The sequence below is a fragment of the Lotus japonicus genome, chromosome 3 (genome assembly GCF_012489685.1).
Source record: "Lotus japonicus ecotype B-129 chromosome 3, LjGifu_v1.2".
Taxonomy (NCBI): Eukaryota; Viridiplantae; Streptophyta; class Magnoliopsida; order Fabales; family Fabaceae; genus Lotus; species Lotus japonicus.
This window is the reverse complement of record NC_080043.1, coordinates 14,609,187-14,622,724: the sequence shown is the minus strand read 5'-3', so window position 1 is coordinate 14,622,724 and position 13,538 is coordinate 14,609,187.

Genomic DNA, 13,538 nt, shown 5'->3' with positions numbered 1-13,538 from the left:
TATGTCAACTTTGCTTAGCATTTCTGAGTCTTCTATTTCATCCATTGTTTAATATATTTTTAATAATCAAGGTATTAATTGACATATCAAATACAATAGACGTATTCCCCGTGCAACGCGCGGGTAAAAAAACACTAGTTTACAAGAATTGCATATGTAGAGTTCAAAAAAAAAAGAATTGCATATGTATATATACTATCAAATCAATCATGCACTTCAAGAGCTCGTACGCCAAGCAATTAAGATGGAGCAAAAAATAAAAAATTTGTGAAAATTTTCTACTAGGAATATTCACAATTCTTCACATTATTCTTCCAAGTTGAAAGACGGGAATTTTTTTTTGGATATGTTTGATTATTGTTTCAAACATTGATTTCCACAATTCGCTAAACACAAGTATCGCAAAAAAATTCAATTTGGTGGCTCATAAAACTTATACAAGTGGTACTTTAAGGTTGTTGCATACAAATTAAGGAATAAAATTTAATGTCCTTTGTTTCATTAAAATTTTATAATGTAACTTTCTTATATACCCTTTATTTCTCTTATTAATTATGTCTTTTCAATTCCCCTACTACTAATGAATGAATTAAGGGTACAAAGTATAATCAATGGTCTATTAAAATTGTAAAAGTGACAAGTAAATATGAATGAAATAAGGATCAATCCCATCAAAAAAAAAAATAAGGATCAAAATATTGACAGTTATATAGGAATGGAAGGAAGTAGTTTCTAAAAACTGTATTTTTAATGGGAATCAAATTCCGGTTCAAAACAAACTTTTTTTTCATATGTTTTTTAAATTAAAAATATATTTAATAAGAAAAGCCCAATCTTTTGTAACTAACTCTTTTGGTGATTAAAATCTTTTGTAACGAACTAAAACAACTTTTCTTTTCCTTGTTGTTACCAAAAAAAAAAACTAAAACAACTTTTATTAATTAAGATTTTAAAAATATTTTCAGTTCATATCTTTTTATATCTCACAAGTCAATACACGTTAATTTAATCTTCCATCTTCGGTCTTCCGTTTCCCTAGATGATGATTTCCTTCATCTTTATTTTGAAAACAAATCAAATAATTACAAACTAAATCCGTATAAATAGATTTTTTAGCTAGGTACATCTTATAGGTAATGATGGGTTATAATGATGATGCATATCCAAGATATGTTGTCTGATTTCCTTGGTTGCTAAGTCATTTTCCCTTATTATATCTACTACATATAATTAGCGTGTTGAAGGATTTACTGTGAATCACTGTTCATTTCAGATGGCCAATTTTTTTTTTTTTGGTCGAAATTTGCTTTTTACTGTTCAACTGTTCATTCATGGACAGTCTTCCCCATTCCCTACGACACCACCAACTCCACCCATCACTTTCTCCCCTCTTTCCAGATACGTGGAGATGTAGAAGCAACAAGATAAAGCAGAAGGAAATGGAGCATCACATATGTTTACATATCAGATCCGTTCATCTATCAAACCCAAACCCAGAATTAGAGGAAGAATGAGACAGAAGAAGAGATTGACATTTAGCTAAAAAATTACAACAAGAATTAGACAAAGATGTTACAATAAAATTAAAAAGAGGTTGAATAACACAAGTTCCAGTAGATGAAATAGGTGAAGCAAATCCAGAAGATGAAATAGGTGAAAAAAAAAAACAAAAGAGGAAAGTCGTATTCTTTCATGTGATGGGAAGCTTCAGTTCTGTGGCTGGAAGCTCTGATCTGGTGGTCGTGCCCTCTGATTCACACCGATCTGGTGGCTGGGGCTCTAAATCACTATGATTAGGGTTTCTCATTTAAATTTAGATTATTCCTTTTTTTTGTCAAATGTGTATTCCTTTCTACTAATAATTAACCATTAAATAATTTTTTTTCCTGTTCTTTGAGTCAGACGGACCTTCTTGGCCCAGTACGTATTTTTTCATACACTGGGTAATGTTTTTATAATTATTATGTTTGACTTATTTTGTATTATGATGAAGTTTCAAAGCCCAGTTTATCTGTTTGGTCTGTAAGTAAAGAGCATGTTTTTGGAAGCTAACTCAAGTGCTTGCCCAAAATTAGTTGAAAGTTTATTGATTTTATTAATTAATTCTGAATATTTTAAGAGTTTAATTTTGATCCACTAAATTTTAGAGTAAAATACACTCACCCCCTCAAGGTTTGCAAGAATGACATTCCACCTCATTCTTTTTTAAAATCTACACTCCACCCCATTTTTTATAAAGGCAAAATTTAGTGACGAAAACAAATTCGTCACTGATAAAAAATAATTACTAATTAGTTAAAATTTAAATAAATTTAATGCATATACACTATCATACATTAATTTATGAAAATAATTTTACTGAATTAAATTTCAAAAAAACCATCGACCCTGTCTGTTAAGTCCACGTCCCATCTATCTCCAAATCATATTTCTCACCACAAAAGGTCACCACCAAGCCTTTGCTCCCTTTAACACGGCGGTCACTGTCCCAGAATGTGAAACCTCATGACACAACCGTGCCTAAAAGTTTTGTTGCGACCTGAACCCTAGAACGTGAATCGCACATCTCAAAAACCACTTGTTCAACTAATTCTTGTGAACTTCACCCCTTTAAGTTGTGAGCGAACACTCTGTTGGTTTAAGATGTTGTTGGATTTTGTTAAAAACGGTGTTTCACCGCATCGTTGGGTTCTAATAACCTCCGATCCACTTCATATTTCTTAATTTTGTTTCTCTATTTTCTTCACCCATTTGTATTGCTTTTTGGGTCTACAATTCAATTTTGAAAATTGGAGGTATAAATAGATTATTTTGATTAAAATTGAATTATTACCAAATATGAAAACACAAGCATGTTTCATTATGTTCGAGATATGGTTTGTAAACCGGAGGAAGAACGCGATTGAGAGAATGAGGAGGACAGTAATGTTTTCATTTTTAAATTTATTAGATTATATTGAAAATATTTTTTGAAATTATTGATTAACAATTTAAATAATAACTAATTATTAATGAAGAATATTTTTCGTCAATAAATTTGCCTCTATATAAAATTGGTGGGGTGTAGATTTTAGATAAGAATGGGGTGGAGTGTAATTCTAACAAACCTTGAGGGAGGTGAGTGTACTTTACTCTTAGTAAAATAAGTCTAACTGTCTAAGTCTATATATATATATATATATATATATATATATATATATATTAATGATTAATATATACTTAAAACTGGCCCCGAAAGATAGCAAGTGGTAAGAGCTAGGGACATAAGGGTTGAGTGGGGTGAAGGGTCCCGGGTTCGAACCCGGAGAAGAGATTAATTTACTAACACTTCTAACAACAAACATTTATCTATAAAAAAAAGAGATTAATTTCTATGCCACGACGGTGTAAAAAGTTTTACACCATCATTCAATCACAACCTTCCATTTCCTATTTTTAGATATTCTTAAATTCAAAATTAATTGTAAGCTAACAAAATTGAGGGATGCGATTGAATGATGGTGTAAAACTTATTTACACCGTCGGTGCATAGAAATTAATCTCTAAAAAAAACTACAATATGTAAATTGCTTAATTCATTTTAATAAATTATAAAATCGTTTCTCCGTGCATAGCACGGGTGTACAATCCTAGTAATATATAATCCCAGACCCTTCTGAGTTCAAAAAAAAAAATCCCAGACCCTTCCTTCTCTTCATTAATTTGACTTCTCAACCCTTCTCTCTTTGCCTTCAACTTCAAATTCCATGGATTTTACATACGTTTGCAAGGTATACCCAAACATCTCAGAAAGTGACTCTGCCACAGATATTTCACTGTGCCCCGTTTCTATGGAACCATTCTTTAATGTTGAGTTTGAGATCAGGAACGTACACGATGCCAATCACTCTAACACTTTTCATCAAACTTTTCATAACATCTCCAAGAACAATATGGAGAAAGAAAACGTTGAATCTATGCTTTCTTCCATGGGGTTGCCAAATGATGCTTTCAAGTTTGTGGTGCCAAAAGTCTTGGAATGTGCTGATGAAATTGCCAACACAACAACGTACAAGAATACAAAGATTTTGTCCATGGTTGTGTATATTGTTATTGTCACCCCGGCCAGTCATGAAGATGACACTGATGATGAAGATGATGATGAAGATTATGATGTTGAAGATTATGATGATGATGGTTTTGAAGAATATTTAGAGGAGGATGATGAAGATGTTGGGTTGGTGCCTGCGGCTGCGACATCAATTGAGGAGTTGGAGATGCAAGAAGAGTTCAAGCAAAAAGGAAATTAAATTGTGCGATCTGTTTTGAGGATTTTCATGTTGGTGTTCGAATGCCTTGTTTACACATGTTTCATAGGAACTGTATCACTAGTTGGTTGCATGTGGCCAATTCTTGCCCCTTGTGTCGGTTTCATATGCCTATTAGTGACGAACAAAATTAGTGACGAATGTTTTGTGTATATGATATGATCAATGTTATCTTCCAAATTTGAAATTCAAGTACATTCTTTCTTGTAATTGTGCGCTGTAAATCTCTTTTTATCTTTATTATCATAATAAGATTCAGAATTGTTCTTAAAAATACTAGCAATTGCACTTTTAGGATCAGCTTTAATTGTTTCTGCCATGGTTTGTTTTTTTGTAGACAAAGAAACGAGGCATCCTGCATATCTAGTAGTAGGTACTAGGTAGCACTAGAATAATGGTTCTAAGATTATGAAATAGTGCTTGATATGGGGATTTGAGTTTGTCACCCTACATGTGGGGCTTGGTACCCCACTTATTCAATACGGGATTAAAGTTCCGTACTTTAAAAACCGAACTGTATTTAAGTATGACTGTCAATTTTTCAACCACTCATGTCTCTGCCTTTACATACTAAAACATATATGGAATTTTATATCTCGTATTGATACGAAACTTTAAATATCATATCAAATAAAGTGGGGTGCCAAGCCCCATAAGTAGGGTGACAAACTCAAATCTCCTAAATATGGTAGTATTACTTATTAGGGTGGGTAATTTATTACTTGTGTTAACTTCAAAAAAAAAATTGATTACTTGTGTTAGCACAAATTCAACAAATCATTTTTTTTACAAAGGAATTGAAAGTCAACAAATCATTTTAATTTCACAAACTTAAAATTAAAAAAAAAATCAATTAAGAGAGTAACAATTGTTTTTCTCATACCTCTTCATCTTTAGTGTTAAACTTTGGTTATTGCTGATGAGTTTCTATATATTTCAACATATAACTAATGTTATATGCTTTTATGTACTATTGATTTATAAAATGTATTTGGCACTTCCAAAAGAAAATGTATTGTTTTATAATTTTCTTATCATAAAAAAATTAATATTTAGTACTCTATACTTAATTGCACATTTTATCTTCACATGGTGATTGTGAAATTTGAGTATCCCTTCTTTAAAACAAACGATTTTAAACCTATCTTTTTAACATGTTACAATCAAGTCCAATTTAGTGAGTAGGAGATCTAATTTCTGGAAAATGTTGACATCTTTTTTACTAAAAGATTTGTTAGGTTTGAAAATGTGACATGTCACTGGGGATTCATCGGTCATTGTTCTGACATTGCTCTCTTGCATTTTTTTTCCTTTATCTTATGCTCTTAAAGTCTAATATTTTCCTTGAGAACACATCAATCAAAAGTCTTGTTTGGAATTTTTTAAGTGTGAATAACAAATAAAATAAAAGAAAACTCATATTGAATAAAAAAAGAGAGTAAATTATACTCCATTACCTTGAGGTTTCCCTATATGATACTAAACTCCAAACTTACGCAAATATTACACTCCACCTCATCCACTATTTATTACTTACGAATTTTGTTTCCAATTTATTTCACCAATATTTTCCAACGAATTTCTCTTCAAATTTGAGTAAAATTCTTACAAAATTATATTTGTAGGTAAATTCCACAGATAATTAGTGCAATTTTCTCCAATTTTCCTTTTATTTATTTTTTGTAATCTTTCCTTTTTTTTTTCTTTTAACATGATCCTTTTTTAAAAAAAAATTGTTACATTGGAAACTTAACAGGAAAATAGAACTACCCAACCTAGAGGGAGTCCCTCAACATGAGGACTTCCAACTCTGGTGGTGGAGACTCAACTAATCTAAAAATTGAACCCGGAAGCATTGCACCAGTTTTAGCTAACCAATCTGCTGCTACTAACCCCTCACGTCTACACCACGAAAAATCCACTGTCCAATCCCCATTTAAGGCCTCGCAGATCTCCCTCACCGTGTCATCATAAACCTGATCTTGGACGCTACCCGGGGCAGACAATGTCCTGACCAGTTCTTGATTATCAGAAACACGGACTAGGTTCCTATACCCGTGATCCCATGCCAATCTAAGGCCCGCACGAAGGGCTTTTGCTTTTGCACCAAAGGAACTACCACCCACCTCTTTGAACATAAAACCAGCTAACCATTTTCCGGTGTGATCGCGCACTAAACCACCACCTCCCATAACTCCTTCATCTGGCCAATAACTACCATCGACTTCCAGCTTCACAAATCCCTCCGGTGGCGCCTACCAACCCGCATGCAAGAGGCCATCATTATCATGTAATAGATTCGGTTGTAGAAAGTGAATGAAGTCATCATGTTCATACTGCAGCTTCCGCCACGCACCTTCCAATGTCCATGGTTGAGGGTCAAGGATCATATTGCAACGCCACTTCAAAACCCCCCAGGGCCCAGCTATGAACCTGATGGCATGGTTGCTAGTAGCCTGTTCCTTGAGCCAACCACGAAAGTCCTGGGACCAGAACTGTTGCCATCTCCCCGCTCCCAATTTAGCCCAAAGTTCACGGGAGCGGGGGCAGTCCCTGAGCCCATGCATGCAGTCTTCAAAAAGGTGATGAACAACGTGCAGAGTTCTCGTAGACAGCCAGCCTACACTTGACACGATTGGAATTGACTGGAATGGCCTCATGGAAACAAAGCCACATGAACATACAGACTCTCTCTGGAACTTTTAACTTCCAAATCCAAGCCCAGCTTTGAGGCTCGTGGTGCTCTTCAACCTGCTCCCAGAGCCAGGCATAGCCTTCTCTCATGGTGTAAAGGCTAGTGTTGGAGTTTTTTCCACGTCCAAGCATCCCTGCTCGATGGCGCAAGGCGTGGTTCTACTGTAAGGAAAAGATTAGCCACCTCCGATGGGATCATGGTGGATAAACGGTCTAGTCTCCAACCCCCCTGCTCAACTAAGTTACAAAGACATAGCACTGTATCCGAAATATGAACAAAGGGAATTATCTCAGCCACTTTTCCAATTCCTGACCAATCATCGTACCATACAGATGAACCTCCCGAACCCATTCTGAATTGAAAACTCTAACGGAGACAATCCCTCGCCTTGAGAATAACCTTCCAGATTGGAGAGTCATTATGTTGTTGCTTCACACTCATGATTGAGGTTCCTCTAAGATACTTGTGTTTAAAAACTTGAACCCACAACTTACTAAAATTAGCCAGGAGATTCCAAATTGCTTTTCCTAGAAGAGTTGTATTTTGGTCCGCCATATCCTTCATCCCAAGGCCACCATGCTCCTTGTCTCGAGTAATTTTCTTCCAGTTCACTAAGTGCCAACCACGCTGCCCATTGACCTTAGCCCGAATAAAGCTTCTCATGCACTGATCCATGCTATGAATGATGCTTCTAGGTAACCAAAAAACCTGCAAGGTGTAAGTCGGGATTGCAGCTAATACCGATTTTTCCAAGCAGACTCTTCCAGTCTCTTCCAAGGGAGTGTAATCCCATATTAGGGAGGAAATACGCGGCATAGCCCCAATTCCGTTTGTTAGAGATATTGGAAGGTACCTCGGCTTCCCTTTGGCTGGAGGGCGTGCCTCTAGGGGTCGATTCAACTATTTTTTGGAGAACATCAACAGGAAGTTGGCATCGTGGAAAACTAACCTTTTAAAATTTTTATGCAAGTGTTTTAAGAATAAAAGTTTAGTTTGTTTTAGATTAGTTTTGAGAAGATTAAAAATTTTAAATTGCTATGATTCCAGATCGATTTTATTGTGTTATTCTCCAAACATTTTGGTTGTGTTTCAATGAATTTAAATGACTAATTTTACTTTAAAGGTAGGATTCGTTCAAGTTGCCATCTCGATCAAATAAACATGTGCAGATTTCACTCAAAGGCATCAACCATATTAAGCGATTTCAAAATCTAAGCAATCAACCATGAGAATAGTATTGGGCAACGAATAATTTTTTTTTTGGTACATCGGAAAAGGCACAACGATTCATATTAATCATTCACACAAACACAATTGAAGAGTAACACAATAAAATTAATTTGAAATTTGGAATTATAGCAATTTTGAATTTTGAGTCTTTACATTAGTAACCTAAAATAAACTAAACTTTAACTCTTAAAACACTTGCATAAAAATTTATAAGGATCATATTAAAATAATATAAGAAGAAGGAAAGACTAAAAAAGATAAAAGGAAAAATTGGAATTGCACTAATTATCTGTGGAATTACTTGTAGATATAGTTTTACAAAAATTTAACTTAAATTTGAAGAAACATTCGTAGGAAAATATTGGTGAAATAAATTGGTAACAAAATTCGCAGGTAATAAATAGTAGGTGGGGTGGAGTGTAATATTTGAGTAAGTTTGGAGTTTAGTGTCATATAAGGAAACCTCAAGGTAGTGTAGTGTAAGAAACTCAAAAAAAAAGTGGAGTACTTTGTAACACCCCAATTTCTCAACTGAGGAGTCACATTAGTTACCTAACAAAATCTAAGGACTATTTCGTAATCCTAAGAAAACACAATATATTTTTTTTTTCCTTTTCGAAACAACTGAACATAATTGAATACATAACATAGACTTTATTCAACAACCCGTTCCCGACATATAATAATAGTGTCATACAATATCGTAAGCAGGTTTCCAAAATAAGTACGCTCACTAGAACAATGGCGGAGATAAAGTTTAAACAACAGAGTTTTCAGATGGGGAAAGAAACTCAAACATAGTCCACCAAAAGGAAGAAGCAACTGCTTCATCCACCTTTACATGACCGTCCACGGTCACGGTCTCCAACTCGAACGGCTAAGCTTCAGCGGAAGGCTCACCATCGCCTAATAGCGTTAAGCGCCCAAACAACAAGTAGCAAATAGAAAGGGTTAACTCCATGCAATTACCATGTATGAAAGAGAAAATCATGTTATTCAAATTTAATTACCTATCATGGTAAATGAACTAGCAACATAACTAAACTCGTATATAAGCTAACAATATAATCAAAGATAGATATCAATAGAAGCAGCAACATAGAATTAGACCAGATATAAACATAATCAACAACATATCATCAAGTCATATATAAACAAAATCACATCTAATCATATATCAAAAACCTCAACAATGTAATACCAATAAACCAAAATCCAACAACATAGGGTCAGTTGTTAGTTCCCTATAATGCAACTATATGCTGCTACCAAAATGGATAGATCAATAGTGTCTCTCAAGACGGGACAGAGCGGGAAACGGACTCCCCTGAACTATCACCAAATAGCGCCCATAAAAGACGGGACAGACGGAGAACCGAACTGCCCTGAATGCCACTTAATAACGCCCATGAAAGACGGGACAATCACGTGGGACAATCACCACCACACTGCCACTTTAGGACATCCCGAAAGATGGGACGATCACGTGGGACAATCACCACCACACCGCCACTTTATAACGCCTTAAAAGACGGGATAATCACGTGGGACAATCAACACCACATTGCCAGTTCAAGACCAAGCCCTAAATGCCAAGTCAATCAACAACAATGCCCAAACCAATGATTTATTCGGAGTAACCACATGTTATTCCTATTATCAACGAGCATAAATCAATTCAATTCAATGACAGAAACCAGTAAACGGCCGAAGCCTCTCAGAAAACAGAGACACACGTCTCAATAAGTTTACTCGGCCGAAGCCTTCAGAAAACATTTGGCACAAGCCTCAGAAACAGTCAACATAAGCAAGCATAATAATCATAATCATCTGCCAATCAATATAAACATCTTCATCTCAAACACAGGCAGTGCGATAAAAGCAGGCAAGACTCAAAGACACACTAAAACTGAGTTACCCTTACCTTCGTGAGTAGAAGTTGGGCATGGAAGTTGTGAACCTCGAGGCCTACGCGTAGCAACGAATAGAACGACGATCGGTCAAGAATTGAAAAAAATCAAATCTCCTCCTTTTCCTCCAAGAAGCTCACGGCCGAGTGTGTGTTGTGTGATTTTTTTGATTTTTTGAAGTCCTATTTATAGGAAATTGAAAACGTGAGAAAATGATTATTTCGCGATTCCGATTTTTCCTACTGATTCCAACGTATTTTAGACACGATATTCTTCCCGCTGAATCTTCTAATTCTTCAAAGAAATATCAGTATGATTTTTGGTTTTCGAGGCTTGTTTTTAAATGTTTACCGGCTTAAAATGCACTTTATGCACTTTTTGATTTTGACCTCGGATGCAGAAACTTCCTTCTGAAGAAAGATTTGGAACGTCGATTAGAGTGGGCGTACGCGTGTGGAATCTTCGTTTGAAGCTCCGAATAGAAAAAGTCTTCATCGTAGGTTAATTTAATAGCTCTAGAAAAACCAGGGATTCAGTTTCGGCAAACCTCCCGGTATCGGAAATGAGTGTTCGTAAATTCCAGGGTTTCGTATTGAAACGCTTGTCATGGAAGGATTTAGAGAAGTTCTAACATTTCTCTGAAGATTTTTGGAATTAGTTTCCATCGTGTCTTTAAGTGTAAATTAGTCGTTTACTAACGTTTTCGTCCTAGGTTTAAGCGAATACTAATCGTGCTATAACTTTTATCGACCTTGATACAATCCTTAGCCTTTTCCTGAACTTTCTTCTTCATAATATAAATCCAAACATTAAACGAAAATCAGGTTCCCCTCACGCTGACACAAAATCCTATGCGTGAGTTGGAAATTAATTATTTATTTAATTTTAAAATCCAGGGTCTTACATACTTTATAAGTGAAAGAGCTCATAACACACAAAACCTTATATGAGGTTTGATAATGGAACCGGACAGAAGAACGAAACATGGCAATTATGTTATGTGCTTTATGTTTGATAATTGTAGCATTTTCCACCCACTTGAACTTATAGGTATTTTCCCACTTCTAATTGACACAATTCTTGGAACTCAACTTCCTCATCTTCGTCTTGATTCAATTCATCTAAGTATTTTGTTTGCCCTTTTTTCTTAGTAAGAGCCTCCTTTAACAACAACACCACTTCATCATCTGTACCATCAAAATTTCATGATTAATTAGATGACATTTATTCCAACGAAAAGCCCAATTTTTTTATTTATGATTATTCTAGTCACCTTCTTAGTTAGTATATCATTAGCTTCATGGATTGTTTGCACTTGCAACATGGAATGTTATTTTACAAAATAAAATGGGAAATGCAACAAACAAGAAATGATTATTCTTCTACCTAAGGTGCCTGGTCAAGTAGAATAACTGAATAAAGTATAGTTTCATATCTCAAAATAATGGATTTAAATTCTTAGTCATCTCAATCACATGATGTCGTAATCGTTATTAAACATGATTGAATGATAATTAGAGAGTAGAATAAAAAGATTAAAATCTGATTAATATATCTTGAAATTTATGAAGATAAAAAGTCATCAATAATATTATTAGAATATTTTGTAAAAATATTTGTAGCTTTCTTGGACATACTAGTGTTCTTTCCCCGTACGTTGCACGGCGATTAAATTTATTGTAAAAATGAATCAGTAGAAATATGTTTTAACTTAGTTTAGGCTCTTTTCAGTAAGTAGAACAGAGATGGAACCGAACATATGTTACAAACATGTAGATGAATGACCACAGTAAATATATTAATTTGATTAGGTTGTATAGACCTCACAATGGCAACACTTGAATAGTAATAAGAACTCAGTTTTTAAGGAATGCATTACATTGAAATTGAAATAAGTTAAACATAACAATAACAACAACATGAACCCTTATTAGAAGTTGTAGTCCATGATTAATGATAAAAACTTCATAACCAATCATGTTGTTAATCAAGCATATTTGAGCTATAGAACCTACAAAGGAAAAAATTTATATAAGAGTAATAATCAATAACCAATACTAATATAAATTGTTTATAATTTTAAAATGTTAAACAAACCTTATAGAAACGCCAACAAACCTTATATCTTGTAGTTAATGATCATACTTTAAAAAGAGATAAGAAAATATTTTTTTTTCATTTGTGTAGCCCATTAAGTTATTGAGCGAAGACAAATCATTCATCTAAGTGTAAACCTGTATTTTTCCATATGAACCCACCCCATAAGTGGGTTGAGCTAAGCACACTCACAACCTGAGTCCATTTTGGTCGACCTAATTACTACTCCACCTCAATTATAATATTTTTAAATATTACTTAAGTTTCCATGCATTGAATTATTACTTAAATTTCTAAAAGTAACTTAACATTACATAATTGATTATTGGAATTGGGTCACAACCTACCCAAAGAATTAATAAACAAAACAACTTTTCATAATACAAATGAAAAAGGAATTATGTCTTCCATATTTCAGACCATGCAACCTAAATATCTCCACAGATACTTCATGGAGATGATGTTGTCGTGCATTTGTCGAGATTTATTAACAAAATAAGTGCAGTTATTTTGTTCACGTTCAGATGATAGCTAGGAGCGCTACTTGATCATGAGAGGTTCTTCAAAGAGTTGGTCGATACAAAATTCTGGTTGGCTCCATTCCAGCCTATATCTATTGGAATTTCCTACATCAGTAAAAAAAACAACATTATAACATAGACTAAAAAAATTCTCATAAAAATATATATTTTTCCGTTGAACAATTTTAGTGGTCGAGGTACCTGGGTAATTTTACCCTGCTGCAGAAAGGTCGATCAATTCGGACGACCTTCTCAATCTTTCTAAGGATTGTGAACTCTTGTATTCGTCCAACCTTACTCAAAACACCGATTATATCTAAAATATCCAGATATCAGAAATTGTTAATACAGTGCGAATAATATAACTACAAAATAATTAACAAAGACTCACTGATAGTTGACGTATCCTCCCGAAAGTTGAGTTAAAAAAGATGAGTGTTTGATGGGTAATATTCAGAATTTTCAAAACTAATAGTTGGTGGGAATTGGAAGGACTGATAAAGTTGAAGAATAACATGAGGTGATTTATATAGAAATTTCAGAATTAGGGTTACTTCTCAATGCAAGTTAAAAAAATGTAGGAAAATTAGGGTATTATGAATGGTATTTGAAATTAGCCGGCACAATTTTTTTTTCAACCAAAATTTCAATCGTACGCTTATAGTGACTTTTAATAGCATGAGGTGATTTACCACTCAAAATAGGAAATTCAATCAATTCCAGGGTAATTTTTTCTTCATAAGAATGGAATGTATCAAACATGATATTAAAATACTAC